The following is a 14,322-nucleotide window of genomic DNA, read 5'->3' as shown; positions in this document are numbered from 1 at the left end:
AAGCAAGCAGCCCATGTGGGCATTGCTAGCTGGGACTTGGCTTAAAATTCAAGCTGTAAAAGAGGCGAGAGGAGGGAAAAAATTATTACAAATGGTTTTGTTTCAGATTGAATCAAATCTTTTGAATAGAGTTTTTTTTTTTTTTCCATCTAACCCTCTCCTTTTTAAAAATTTTTTTGTAGGTCAGTCATTTTCACCCTGTTTCCAAAGCCAAATTAAATACCTCTTCTTTCTTCATCTCTGCAGCTTCTCCTTGGCAAATGGCAGCACCCAAGCCAGGTTCTTGCTTCAAATCTTCCCTCAGCTCCACACTCTGCTGCAGTTATGATCAGCAAGGCTTTGCTCTGCAACTCCAGGGGATGCACTTTGGAACTCACAGGCCCCAAAATCCAGGATTCTCTGCTGGAAATGTCCCAGAGACAGTCAGATCTTCTTCCATGTGAATCCCCTCCCTCTCACCCTCCAGCTCCAAGGGCTTTTCCCACTGCCTGGCCACCTGTTAGCAGTGCTCATGGAAGACAATGGAAAGGTGCCCATGGATAGATTTTAAATTAACTTGGGCTGACTTTGTACCCTGCCTGTACATCGCACATTGGAGCTTCTGCTGTGGTTAAAGTTTTCAGGATTTTGCATTTCAGAGATGCCTGTCAGAAGAGTGGGTGCTGGGGCCTCACTCTGTCAGCTCTCTGTCACATCAACCCTTGCACCTAGCAGGTGCAGCATGAGCCTCTCCCTTTCCTTCTTGATGCCAGCATTTACAGTTCTAGTCAAACCTATCTTGGGAAAGGAGATTTGCCAGAGGGAAAACTGAAAAAAATGCAAAATTCTTATATTTTAATTTTTTTTAAAGCATCCTTACCACAGATATTACCAGAGCTAGGTTTGATTTTGGGTGGTGTACTTGTGGTTTTTGTTTTAAATGCAGCTGTTATTCATTAATTGAGAGTGGAATAGATCAATTTTTCCCAAGCTGACTTTGCACAAGCTAAACTTAACTTGGAGGGTTTTTTTTTGTTGATTTATTTTTACCTCCTTCTTCATCTTGTTTTCAGCAGGGATCAAAACAGACCCTGTTTTTCTGTCTTCCAGCCAGGCCTAGCAGGCTCAACAGGAGACGCTTAAACATCAAAGCTGGCAGTGAATTCTCATTTTATTCCTGAGAGTAATTCTAAAAACGGAGGGAAGCTGAGGGACAGTAAACATTTGATGATTCAATATAGAGGAGAGACCAACCTTCATCAAATAGATTGATGATCCCAAATTGAAGAGCCTGCTGCAAGGGACAATCTGCAGGCAGATGCTGAAGATGTTTATTTGCTGATTTGTTCACTATTTGAAATGATTAATTCCTGCTGTCAAGTGTTTTATCCACTGCTGTATTCCTGCACCAATTCCCATTCAGTGTCCTCCCAACTGAAGTGTTTATGGAAGTAATTGCTGGCTGCTAATCCTTGTGAGGACTTCCCAGTGTCTGCAACAAAAAATGACAAATTTTAGACAGGTTGAGAACCCTTTTTTTTTTAATTCTGGTGGAGCCTTTGCTGTTGCAGTGAGGGAAATTCCCTGGATTACAGGCCAGGTGTCAGTTCATGCTCTCACTGTGTCGCTGGTGCTCCTCACCAGGAATTCCTGCCTGTTCCTCCCAGCCTGTTGGGAGACCCTGCACGAGTTTCCTGGCCGTGCCTTTCAGGCCCCACATTAAAATGTTATGCCCTAAAAAACAATTCAAGTTCTGCTTTATTCAGATTTATCTCCACACTCCTAAGGAATCCTTTACAACTCTGTGCAGAAAGTACAGGGGTGGGGGTGGAAATCAGATGTTTCTGCTCACCAGAGAATGGTGCTGTGAAGTACCAAATGTTCCAAGGCTACATTTATTTAGATTTATAGACTAAAATTAATCAAGAGAAGTCATTCATACCTAGAGTAACTTGGGAGAACAACTTCCAAGAAAAATCCACATATCCACAGGATTCTGCCAGGCTGCCAAAATTAATGTCAGCTAAAGTCATGTGATATAGCTTTGGAAATTAAAAACTGGGCCTTGGCTCATTTCTTCCCCTTATTTTAACCCTGAATGTCTGTGTTGTTTCTGCAGTAGAAAATCCTGTGACAATATAACTGTGGGGGGTGGGGGGAACAACAATCCTATCCAGATTTAAGACCTTCAATTTAGATTTGCTATAAGCAAAATCTGCACAAGCCTTCTATAAAGATTTCATAAAGCTGGACTCTTCGTGGGTAAGTAGCTACACAAAAGCAAAGAAATACTATCAGAATTTCAGCAGTGATAATAATCTGTCAATAGTTTGGATCAAAAGCCTAAAATCACAAAGCCATTTGTGAACAAGACCAACATATTTAGCTGTTTCATTAGAGGCTGACTTCAATCAAAAATAGGCTGATTTGTGCCTAAACAGTTTCCTGTAATGGGAAAAAATATTTCTTTGTTGCAGATAATTTTAAGTAAAGCACCACCTGATTGTTTGGCTTCTGTGTAGAAAGGCTTAACCCCTATCATTGTAGATTATCTCTCCATCCAATTTATTGCCTCTCAGTGGGTGAGATGCTGAGTTTTGGGTTGAGGAGAGCAGCAAAAATCACTTTTCCACCTATTGATGTTGCCCTTCCCTTGTCCCCTGCTGTCAGTCTGAAATCTGTATTTTGTTACCTTCATTTTATCTTATCTTTTATCTTATCTTTGTTATCTTCATCTTATCTTCATTTTAACCCCTCTTCTAGACAGGAGTGGGTGAGAATATTCCAAATAGTGGATTTCTGCTGCAGACTTATGCTGATCCCCTGGAAAAGGTGGCACAAACTGGGGGTTCCTTGAGTTAATTCATCCATTCCCACTGTGCTTTAGGGACACACCCTTTTTCTAATGGGTAATGGTACCCTGAGTTTCTTAAACATGAATTTTATACACAGACAACACTTGGAGAGAGCCTCCAATCCTGGTTATCCACAACTTCCAAGAGTTAGCAGTCACCCATCCAAGTGAACTGAAATCTAGAAAATGGCAAATAAATGACAGCACTAAATGAGAAGATACTTTTGAAAGGTTTTAATGGGACTTACAAGTGAGACCAAATAAAAGAAATACCAAAAAGACTTCAGAAGAACTCGAAGCATAACACCACAACTGCCTATAGTCAATTGTTGTTGCAGATTAGAAGCTGAATTTGCACTCTTCATGCAGATACAGATGTTATCAGCATGCCAAGCTCACAGTTACTGGGAGCTGCTCCAGCCTGGAAAAGGAATGAACTCTGAGGAGAGTTTGTGCTCAGCTCCTCTGGATATATTTTCAACTATGTTAAAATATTTTGTATTATTAAAGGTACTCAGTGAACAATGTCAGAATTTAATTCAGGTTATAGAAGCTCTATGCAGGCATGTAAAATCTTTTATTTTAGCCCCTACTCTTTCTTCCCTGTTGTAAAGTAGGGTAAGGGGTTGCTTTGTGCACAGGATGCTCCAGGTCAGAATGGGAAGATTGTTAGGAATTAAATTTCAAGGAATTGAATAACGCTCACACCTCTGGCAGGAAGAAGCATCTCCCCCCACCCTTGGGTAGTGGTCCAGTGCCCTTTGTTTCTGCAAGCAGCCCACTGAGCCAGGCTTTGGGTTAATCCTGGAATTTCACAAAACCAACTTGCCTTTGGGTTGAGTCTATAGCACAATAATTTTAAAAATGAAATTCCAGCTTATAAATGAAGATGATCATTCCATGTATGAGGTGTCATGCTCAGCAGTAAAAAATGGGGCCAAGAGGGAGGGAGGATGATAATTTGAGTGATGATATTTGTCTTCCCAAATATCCCATGGGATGAAGTCCTGCCCTCCTGGGAATGGCTGAACATCCACCTGCTGATGGGAATAGGGAATTCATTCTTTGTTTGGATTTGCTTGCACGTGCTGCTTTGCTTTACATGTTAGAGTGTCTCCATCTCAGCCCCTGGGCTTTCTCATCCCATGAGTTTTCCCACTTTTCCCTCTCTGATTCTCTACCCTGCCAATATGGGAACCTGTGCAATATTCAGGTTCAGTGAGGGGTGGCAGCAATACTGCACACTCTGCCAAGTGTTTTTTTAAAATACATTAAAATCAAAAGCAAGTCACCATTAGAAACACAATGATGGGTGTGAATGAGGGAGTGGTTTGGTTCTGTGTCAACCTGAAATAGAAAAAAAGCTCCAAAAGACAGGTCAACTCAGAATGAAGATAATTTTTCTCCCCAGTGCAAAATAATAAGAATTATATATAACCTCCTAAAATTTCAACTCACTCACGTTTTACTTTTGAACTAGAGTGCAACAGCAATATATTGCTTCAACATTTAAAAAGAGGTCCCATATTTTCAGAACATTTCCTTTATGGAAATCTTTTTGGCTGAAGTTGCATGTCAGTAAAGCAAAGTAATTGCCTGGAAAATATTGATTAGCTCTTGTCAAATACCCCCTCTGCTATTCAGTATTTCTATTTCAGCACTGTCAGCATTCAAGAAGTAGCACAGGAGTTTAACTGTGTGTGTTAAGTTCTCTAAAGCAGCCCCAGTGCAGTCCCACAGACACTGAGCCACTGCAACAGCTCTGCCACATAAATTACATGTGACAACTTGGACCAACGCAGCAAACAATCCTGTCCTGAGCTGTCTGCTGGCACATTGCTAATTAACAATTAATTGCCTTCCACAAGACTCCTGCAGAGCAGATGATGTGATACTGCAGATGTTTCAGCCAACTTGTGTTTCTCTGCAGCGTTGCGAAGTGCCCAAAGATTTCTTTTACTGTTTTGCTTTTTGTAATGGTATTTTTAATCAGATATATATACTCCTTTTGTTATTTTTAAAAATATGATGCAGTATTTAAATACTGAAACTCCTTTTACTAAAATACTTTCTTTACAGCTGTGAATCATCAGTTGTTGGTTGACACCTGTAGGTTTATAACCTAAAAATTGGGTCAAAATAGAACTTAGCTGGCAGACTAGGAAAATAAATTCTTGTGAAACACCACCCAATTATGCCCAGCAAAAGCAACATCTCTGCTTCAAGAGCCAAAAGAGAAAATACTCTCAAATTTTATTACATCCACTCACTAAAAATGATTTGACTTCTTTGTCTTTTCCAGCTAAAAGAGGAATATTTTATTGCAGGCTAATCCACTGGGAAGGCAAATGGAGAAGACACAAAGATTATCCAGAATTTCATCTCTGCTGGACTATTGTTTTTCCCAATGACTCATTAAAGGTGAAAAAGAAACCCAGCGAGAGAAAAACCCTCCAGCAACAAGGCAAACCTCACATTTAGGTGCACAAAGCTGGGCCTGGAGGAACAAAGAGCAGCAGGGAGATCCTGACTTGGCTGGCACAGATTCCAGAAGCCTGATAAAGGCTGTGGTGGGAGGGCAGGAGGAGATGTGGGAAATGCTGCTGCACTCCTCTGGAAGTGGATGAACAATTCAAGCACAGAGGACAGAACAGGCAGAGTCCTATCAGTGGGAAAAGCCTTCCTGGCAATTTTCAAAAAGCCCTGAGTTGATTTTTGGATCTTCCCCCAGAGGGTGCTGGGCACTGCCCAGGCTTCCCAGGGAATGGGCACATTCCCAAGGCTGCCAGAGCCCAAGGAGTGTTTGGACAACACTCCCAGGGATGCCCAGGGTGGGATTGTTGGGGTGTCTGTGCAGGGCCAGGAGTTGGACTGGATGATCCTTGTGGGTCCCTTCTAACTTGGGATATTCTATGATTATTTTCATGTCTTGGGATATTTCTGACCATTCCTACTCCCTCTCATCTCAGTTCCTTTCCTATCCACAGGGAAACTGAAACTAATCCTACAGGGTTTGACTGTGTTGTAAAGAAAAGCTTAAAATACACTTGTCTCCAATTCTTTTCCAAGTGCCTGGCACTGAAGGGAATCATCACTCTACCAGAAACACAGAGCCTAATCCATGGAAAACTGAATTCAGGAGAGGAGAAGGAATTTTGCTGGAGATCACTTTATGCATAACTTCTGCCTATTTTTGACTCTCTCAACACCCTGATGTTTGTAGAGTGACTTATAGGTAATAAATCAGGCAGAGAGAAGACAACCCATATTACCTGAGACTTGGAGTTCTGGCTTCACAACAGCAAGAAAAAGAAGTTGGGCTTCTTTTTGCAGTCTGTAATAAGGAAGGCAGTAGTAGAAATAATCAGTTGAGGTTCTGTGCTCCCACCATGTTTTAATTTAAGCACAATATCTGGTGAGTGGAATTCCCAGAGCAGCACCTACTCCTTAAACTCTTACTCTAAAATTGACTTGCATTTTTTTATAAGAAAAAATCCCCGTGCTGAGGAAGGCTAGGCATATTTAAAAAAAAAAAAACAAACAATTTTTTAGAAGTTGAACTTTCTCTGAATATTGTTCTAGCCATCATTTCCTCATGACTAGAAGCGTGTAGTTAACTAAAACAGGAAGAACACAAAGATCTCCTCACTCGAAGTCACTTTTACTTGTCCCACTGGGAAAGGAAGACTTTGCTGATGGAGTCAAGGCAAATAAGGCTCCCCTGAAATGTCAGAGCATGAGTGACAGCGACGCATCCACAAATACCACATTTTTACCAGCCCTGCTATCACAACCATACAGTTTTTAGGAGCATCATTCTGTGCTTTGCAGTCAACTTCTCCACCTGCTCCTGAAACTAAATATTGTTTAAGAGTGGAAAAATTGCACCCAGAAGAGAAACATTTCCTCTGCAGAGGTCTCCATAATCACAACCTTTTAACTTCTTACAGGCTACAGAATATGCTGCAAATAAACACAATAAAATTTTCCACCAGTGCATCATTTACAAAACTTTCAGCATATTCAGCCTGAAATTAATTTCTAAAGATACTTTGCAGATTTGGGGCTTAAAGGTCAAGTTTTTCAGGAGCTAAATTACTGAGCTGGCCTTTTCTGCTGAAGAGGAGCAGAATATGGCACTTGATTCATTGTTTGCAGTTCAAAAGGGTTTGTGCACCTTGGACACATTGTTTTGATGATTAAAGTAACTGAAACTGAGGAGATATGGTTTTATATCTGTAAGTGCTTTTATCTTTCCAGAAAGTGTGAGCTTCCTCAGTTCATTACTGACTTTACATGCAGAATAAAAACTGTAATCCACATATTAATAGAAATAAAGGTTTAAAATCAAGGTTTTCTTCTGAGGTTTGTTTTTAAACCAAGCAGGGAGGGTGTGGAGCAGCCAGCTCTTAGTGCAATTAATTTCAGGTCCTTGTTAGTAATGATAAGAAAGTATTACATTTCAGATGATAAGAAAGCATTACATTGCAGCTGCTTGTGTTACATGGATTTTTGATTCTAACTTGATTCCTATTTTAAGTCTCTTTGAGCTTATTAAGAGTTTCCCAGCTCAGCCCTGGCTTTTACAAGAGCCTTGAGCAAGGAGCAGAGCAAAGTGTCCCTCTCCTCCAGCCCTTAGACACACAGGGATGGTTCAGCTGCTTCCAATGAAGGCAGAACTTACAGGTGAGAGACCTGAGTTTCTACAGAAACAGCAGCTGCTCTGGAAACTCTCCTGTGCTGTTGTACACTCAGAGAAATAACAATTTATGTTCATTTGCTGCATGGCCAATAAATCTGCAACAGTCTGCACTTGTTAAACACGGATTTTGTGAGCTGTAACACAAATCACTATCTACCAAATATTTCTATACTCTGAAATGTTTCTGCAGGCTGGGGTTTGTGCACGGACCTTTTGGCGGGGCTGTGGCTGTGTCACAGCACACTGACCCACGGAAGGCAGCACCATCCCTCAGCAGGACACACTGAATTTTGTGTTGATTCATGAGGGGCAATCATGGAACCGTGGAACATCCTGAGCTGGAAGGGACCCACAGGGATCACCGGGTCCAACCCCTGCACAGACCCCCAACAATCCCAGCCTGTGCATCCCTGGCAGCGCTGTCCAAACTCTCCTGCAGCTCTGGCAGCCTCAGGGCCGTGCCCATTCCCTGGGGAGCCTGGGCAGTGCCAGCACCCTCTGGAGCAAGAACCTTTCCCTGATCTCCACCCTGAACCTGCCCTGGCACAGCTCCAACCCCCAAAACTCTTTGTTCACACTTTATACCCTTGTGCATACAGAATTTTTTTAAGCACAGGGGCTCTCCGTGATTTCTTGAATGGTTTAAGTGCCCCTTTGCCAATGGCATCCTGAAGTCCTGAGTCCTCTTTTCAATTTGCAAATCAGAATCCTGGCCAGACACAGAAAACAACCCATCTATGAGTCCATTTGATTAAAACAAAATTTGGCTGCTGCCTAATGGCTTGCTCAGGAAGCATTTGGGTTGCATTAAAATGAAGAGGCCAAAGCAAGTTCCTGAGCTGCATTCAAAATCCAATGTTAAAGGTCAAAATACCAGAGTGAATGGCACCTAATCTGTGGAACAGCTTTCAGGAACTCTTTTTTCCACCTTCAACATTTACCACTGTATTCTTAGCTGAAGCAGATGTAAATGATGGTCTGCTATTAAAACTGTTTTGAAGAAACTGGAATAGTTAAATGCAATAAATTTGAGACACACTTGAGTTCTGTAATTAATCTTATTTTCCCATAAAGTTTAATTTAATGAAGATTGTTGTTTTACAAGATATCATTCTAACATAGATGTTGCTATCATATCTTTGTCAGGTACACTAAAATATCTGAAAATCTGCCCAAAATACCATTTCAGCTCTAGAAACATCATCCTATTCCAATTCTTGGCTGAAAATAAATTCTCACTCTGCACCTACAACTATGAAGAATCTAAAATAATTCATAGAGCTAAACATATATTCTCAAACTTGGGAAAAAAAAAGTATTTAAGCTTTCCATGATCCAATTCCTAATTTAGATTTTTAGAAGAAGTAAATGCGTCTTTCACCTATGTTTGTTTAAAAAAGGGTTACATTATAGTGTATGTTGCTTACAGTTGGTTTCTTCACATCTTCCTCTTACATTTGAAGATTATTTTAAAATGCCTTTTCCCAGATGATTCCTCATCAGTTGTTCCTGACCCTGTGATACCCTGCAAACCCTTTACAGCAGGGTCTTACCCAAATGGAAGGATTTCCACACAATTGTAGCAAGTGAATGTTCTTGTTTTATTTAAGGACTTGGGGGTGGAGTGTTTAAAAAGCAGCTCCTGGTAAAATTCTCTTTCAATAACAATAATGGGCTTTCCTTTCTCATGGGGGCATCCCTAAAGTATGGAAAAATGAGTCCCTGCAAACTCCAGCCCAGTCCTGAACACAACACTGAAAACTAAACAGCAAAAGTTGGACACCTTAAAATATTCCTCAGACTTTGTTGAGTATTTCATTCCCTACTACAGAAGTCAAGGCTTATTTTCCTGGGATTTTCTACAGCAAGACATCAAAACCCTTGCACACCTAAAACTCTCCTGACAAATTAAGGCTCATTTTTCTTCTGCTTTGAATTAATTTTTCTCAAAGCTTTTGGAGTTTTTTTTCAAAGTAATAGCTTCCAAGATTTCTCAGTTCACTGTTTTGAACGAAAGGGTTTGAATGGAAGAGTCCAGCTGGATTGCCCTGTCAGCATTTTATCTTTATTTCTCTTAGTGCTTGATAATGCCTCCCTAAAACAATTTTTACTATTGGTTTGCAAGGCAGAATTACCTGAATGTAATCAGATACAGCTTTTCCATTAACTGAGATATGTCTTTGGGCCATAAAGAGTTCTCTGTGGTTTTACAACATTATTTTAATTTATTATTCAACATATTTAATGTTACATATTGCATTATTTAATGCATTATTTAATATTTTAATATATTAATTAATGTTATTTAACATTTTACTTAACATGAGAATAACTTTACTTATAAATATAATGCATAAGTATTTTATAGGCCATTTTAACTCTAGCATTATGATTTTGAAATTATTGTTCAGGTTGCATTTTGCATTCAGTTCCTTCACTCCAGATTACCTTAGAATATAATCACAAATTCAAAAAAAATATTAAAAAATTATACATTTAAACATGATTAATGACTTAAAGTTTCCTGCCCATGGCAGGGGGAAAGAACAAGGTAATTTCTAAGGTCCTTTCCAACCCAAACCATCCTGGAATTCTCTGAAAATGGACATCCCATTCCCACTGTCCTTTTTATTACTATTGCCTGATTTTCTAAATCATCTTCCAAACCAGGCTGTGTTTACTCCACCTCTGGAGGAAACAGGTAACTATTTATACAGAATAGTTCTAATTTTCTATATTGTCCCATGCTGTTTCCACAGGTGCTTTCTAAAGATGGTAAAAATGGCATAAACAGCAAAAATTCCTTGCTAAGGAATGGACTTCCTCCATTTATTTCTGTCATTAGCTTGGGAGCACCGTGCCTAATTGCTGCAAGGGACTCACAGAGCTGAACAAAATCTTGGCACTGCAAAAAGAAACGCAGCCAGGCTTGCCTGCTTTCCTGAGCAGCTCTGAACTCTGCCCAGATGTGCTGGGATCCAATAAACTCCTGGGGGGATCCCTGCAAACAGAACTTTCACCAGCAGCTCACCCACTGCAGTGGCTGCAGCTGTTCTCCCAGCACTGCTTGGATGCTGGCGGATAAATGGATTTAAAACCCTCACCTGGACAGAATTAGGTGATAGAAATGGAGATGCAGAATTCTTAATTCATCAGGGATGATGTGCAACAGTGGATTCGTGAGAGAGGCAGCAGCAAGGAGGAGAGAGAATTCCCACAGGAATTTTTTATCTGGGTGAACCATGAGAGCCCCAACATTACATCAAGGAGGAGGAAAAAATCCTACAGGAATTTTTTATCTGGGTGAACCATGAGAGCCCCAACATTACATCAAGGAGGAGGAAAAAATCCTACAGGAATTTTTTGTCGGGGTGAATCATGAGTGCCCCAAGATTACATCAAGGAGGAGAGAGAAATCTCCTCCTTGATTCCTCCTTGATTTTTTATCTGTGTGAACCATGAGTGCCCCAGTGTTACATCCCTGTTTTATTATCCTTGGTTCAATCTCCCACTGACTCTAGGAACAGCGTAGAAAAATTTTTGTATGACTACTCCCCCAAAGAGTTGAGATCTATGATTTATAGCTGAATCTTCATGGCATGAGTTCTTTTTGAAAGAAAAGCCTGCTGTTATCACCTTGTCCTGTGTTGGCAGAACAGAAAGGTACTGGGGTTTTTTAAGTGTGTGATCTGCAGCAGTGAATTTGTTCTCTCAGCCATAAAACCTGCTCCTGTCTCCCTGAAACCTGCTTGCTGCAGCTCTACAGGCATCCCAGACTGCTGGAGATGCACAAATTCTCCTGAACTTGCAGCTATTGAAGGAGAGACCTTTCCAAGGAGCAGCTTTCCTCCACCCCCTCCCACCCTCGAGTGGGCTCTCTATTATTACAAAATGGGTTTCTCAGCAGGAGCTGCTTGACAATAAAATGGGCCCTTGGCTCAGCCACCTGATGTTGTCAGAGTTGAATATCTGCCTGGAACAGGACTTGATATTCCTTAAAATCAGTTCATTAACTGTTTGACCTTTTCTACTTCCTAGGAAGATAAAAGTATCAATGCCAAGGCAAAACACAGCCTTGGACCACCTAGGATGCTGTGACATGGTTTATAAGCAGGGAGGAGGGTGAGAGCAGAGCCCGGGCTGCCCAGAGAGGGCAGGGCTCCAGTGAAACTGCTAAAAGTCATTAACATTCTCCAGGACTGTGCAGGGAGCCTCAGTGCCTCGGAAATGCCCTGTCTGCTGAGCCAGGGCACAGGCAGTCCCTGAGCCCAAACATCCCCCCGTGCTGGAGTCCCCAGCTGCCAAGCTGCCTCTGTGGCTATCACTTCTACAAGTGAACAAAATGACTGGAAAACAGCAATAATTCTGCTCGTGCTCCAATAATGTGCTGCTGTTAATGTCAGTAACAGGGTAAACTGAGCAACTGCAAATCTGGGGATTGCATGAACTACAGTGCAATAATGGCAATAATTATGTTGATAACAACATCATTCAGAGCATTTTCACATCCACTGACATCACTGATATATGAACAAAAAAGTATAAAAAATTATTTTCACCCTGACTGCTTTCTTGGGTTATTTTCCAAGGGTTTTTCATGCAGACCATAATAAATTTGTCAACTGCTTGAGCAACCAAATGACTGTGTGGCCTTGTTGTATACAAATCCCATCTTTCCTCTGCCTGCTCGTTAGCAGTATTCCCTAAAATATCAGCAACTGCAGCCTCAGGCCTCCAAGGCCTAACCCATGCTTAGCTTCAAGCATTTAAGAATTCAGAATAGCAACATCTCTTAACAACCAAAATCCAAAATCCTGTTTTTCCACGATGATTACGCACAGACGTGACCAGTTCTGGCCACCCACAGACAACAGATCCTCCTTTAGCCTCTGGAACCACTCTGCTAAAACAAACAGAAAATGTTTTTACTGGTGGCAATTCTGTGTCATTTTGATCTCATTTCAAGTTTTATTTGCCTCTCGTACCAAGTCAGAATGATTAAACCTTTACACAGTTCCAGAAAGACTTCAGAATAACTTCTTCCAGCATAACCAAATCAAGGTTTTGGATGAGTGTCAATTCAAATGACAATTGAGAGGATCCTGGAGTAAAAAATGACAACTGGAAGGATCCTGGAGTTAAAAACAGTTTGGATACAAATATTACAGTATAATTGACATTGATTTACCACACTCCTGTAGCCTAAAGTCATTGATCTACCTTATGCAAATTTGTGTTGTGCAAATACCACTGAGGAAAAAAAGGAAACTTTTTTTTTTTTTAATCCACAATGCTATTGACTTCAAATGCTATTATACAGAGAGGAGTTAGAAACTGGGGTCTGGACTTTACCTTGTAAAATGAATTTGAGAAGAGGCCATGTGGGTAAAGCTGGAGTCTCCTAAAGCACTTTCATCTCTAATGCAAGGGAAGTTCTTCAGCACAGAACACCAACTGTGGCATGCTACAATACCAATACAATAAAATATCAATAGAATAAATTATCAATACAATATCAGCCAACAAAATCATGAGATCCTGCCTGTGCTTAAAAATAATTAGAGACATCCTAACTCCACTCCCGGATTTTGTAGATAAAAATTCCAAAACCAACTTTAAACTAAATTCAAAGGAAGAACAGACAGGAATTTGGCAGCACTGCCAAAGCCGTGAGTCTTGGTGGCATCCCTAGGTTTCATTGCAAAGGGAGGGTTCAGAGAGGTGATCAAACCAGTTCCCTTGGATTAGTTCAGTGATTTAAATCAGGTGTGATGGCCTGAGCCCAGCTGGCAAATCTATATTGCTGTATTACCTTGATAAACTCCATTTGCATGCCAAAGGAATTGTCTGTTTCTTCACAAATGTTTCTTGCACTCCAAGAAAATGTATTTTTATGAACAGATTTAAACTGACTTCATGATATTGTGGTTTATGGGTAAGAAAAATACAGTTATTCTACCTCTAGAAGGCTGAAATATATTCTTTCCATCAGAAGAGGAAACAGGCAGAACAAAGTTACTTCTCAAGCAGAAAATTGCTGGATAAAAAATGCCAAGCAAAGCCAACACCCCAAACATGATATGTATATCAAGCATTGCTGTTAAATATCACCTGATAGAAGGACAGGAATTCATATCCTCTACTAATTTTGTCTATTTATCTTTCAGCAGAAGCATCTTGTTTTCATTGGCTCTGGAAAACAAAAAAGGTTGAAGTTGTTATACTAAAAATATATTAATTCTTATAATACCAGCCAGGGCAGGTGAGTGCTTTTCTTGCCCCACACACCAGACTGAGCAGTCAGTGCTTTGGAGCCCCTTTTTCCACTTTGAAAAAGGACATTCCTGCTCTGTCATAGGGGGTTTGCCCAGTAAAGGGGCAAACCCAGCAGTAACTCTCAATAAAAATAAAAAAATATGTTGACCATTACAATGTGACAGAAACAGTTAGCTTGATCCTTCAGAAAATGTCAGCTTTGCCTGGCCAATTCAAGGAGGAAAAAAGGATTTTGTTTTCTATTATCTTTGGAACATGTTGAGTGCTAAATCCTGCTATGCTGAGCAGGACTTGGGAGATATTTTCTCCCTAAATCCACACATTTGCTGTTATACTCTCAGCCCATTTATTGTATATTTCAGTAGCTTGCTGAGGTTCATAAGAAATTATTCCCTGGCCCAAACTCTATCAAGCTCAATTCTCCATAGGACAATAAGGGACTATTTTTGGTCAATAAAAATAATTTCATCTGTTATAATTTCATTGCATGGCCCCATTTATCTCCTTACAT

General features: G+C 40.5%; 1 long non-coding RNA gene across 2 annotated transcripts; it reads right to left on the bottom strand.

The window, feature by feature from the left end:
- Positions 1 to 1,050: 1,050 nt before the first annotated feature.
- On the bottom strand, positions 1,051 to 12,991 carry LOC128794274 (uncharacterized). Of its 2 annotated transcripts, none has more exons than XR_008433045.1 (3): positions 12,888 to 12,991; positions 6,106 to 6,167; positions 1,051 to 1,471 (listed from the first exon to the last, which is right to left on the bottom strand). It is a non-coding gene; the product is annotated as an uncharacterized LOC128794274 (long non-coding RNA). The 2 variants fall into 2 exon arrangements; XR_008433046.1 differs by lacking the exon at positions 1,051 to 1,471 and adding an exon at positions 3,173 to 3,254.
- Between the last annotated feature and the right edge of the window lie 1,331 nt (positions 12,992 to 14,322).

This window comes from Vidua chalybeata, chromosome 12 (genome assembly GCF_026979565.1).
Source record: "Vidua chalybeata isolate OUT-0048 chromosome 12, bVidCha1 merged haplotype, whole genome shotgun sequence".
Classification (NCBI taxonomy): domain Eukaryota; kingdom Metazoa; phylum Chordata; class Aves; order Passeriformes; family Viduidae; genus Vidua; species Vidua chalybeata.
This window is presented reverse-complemented; position numbering and strand designations above follow the sequence as displayed.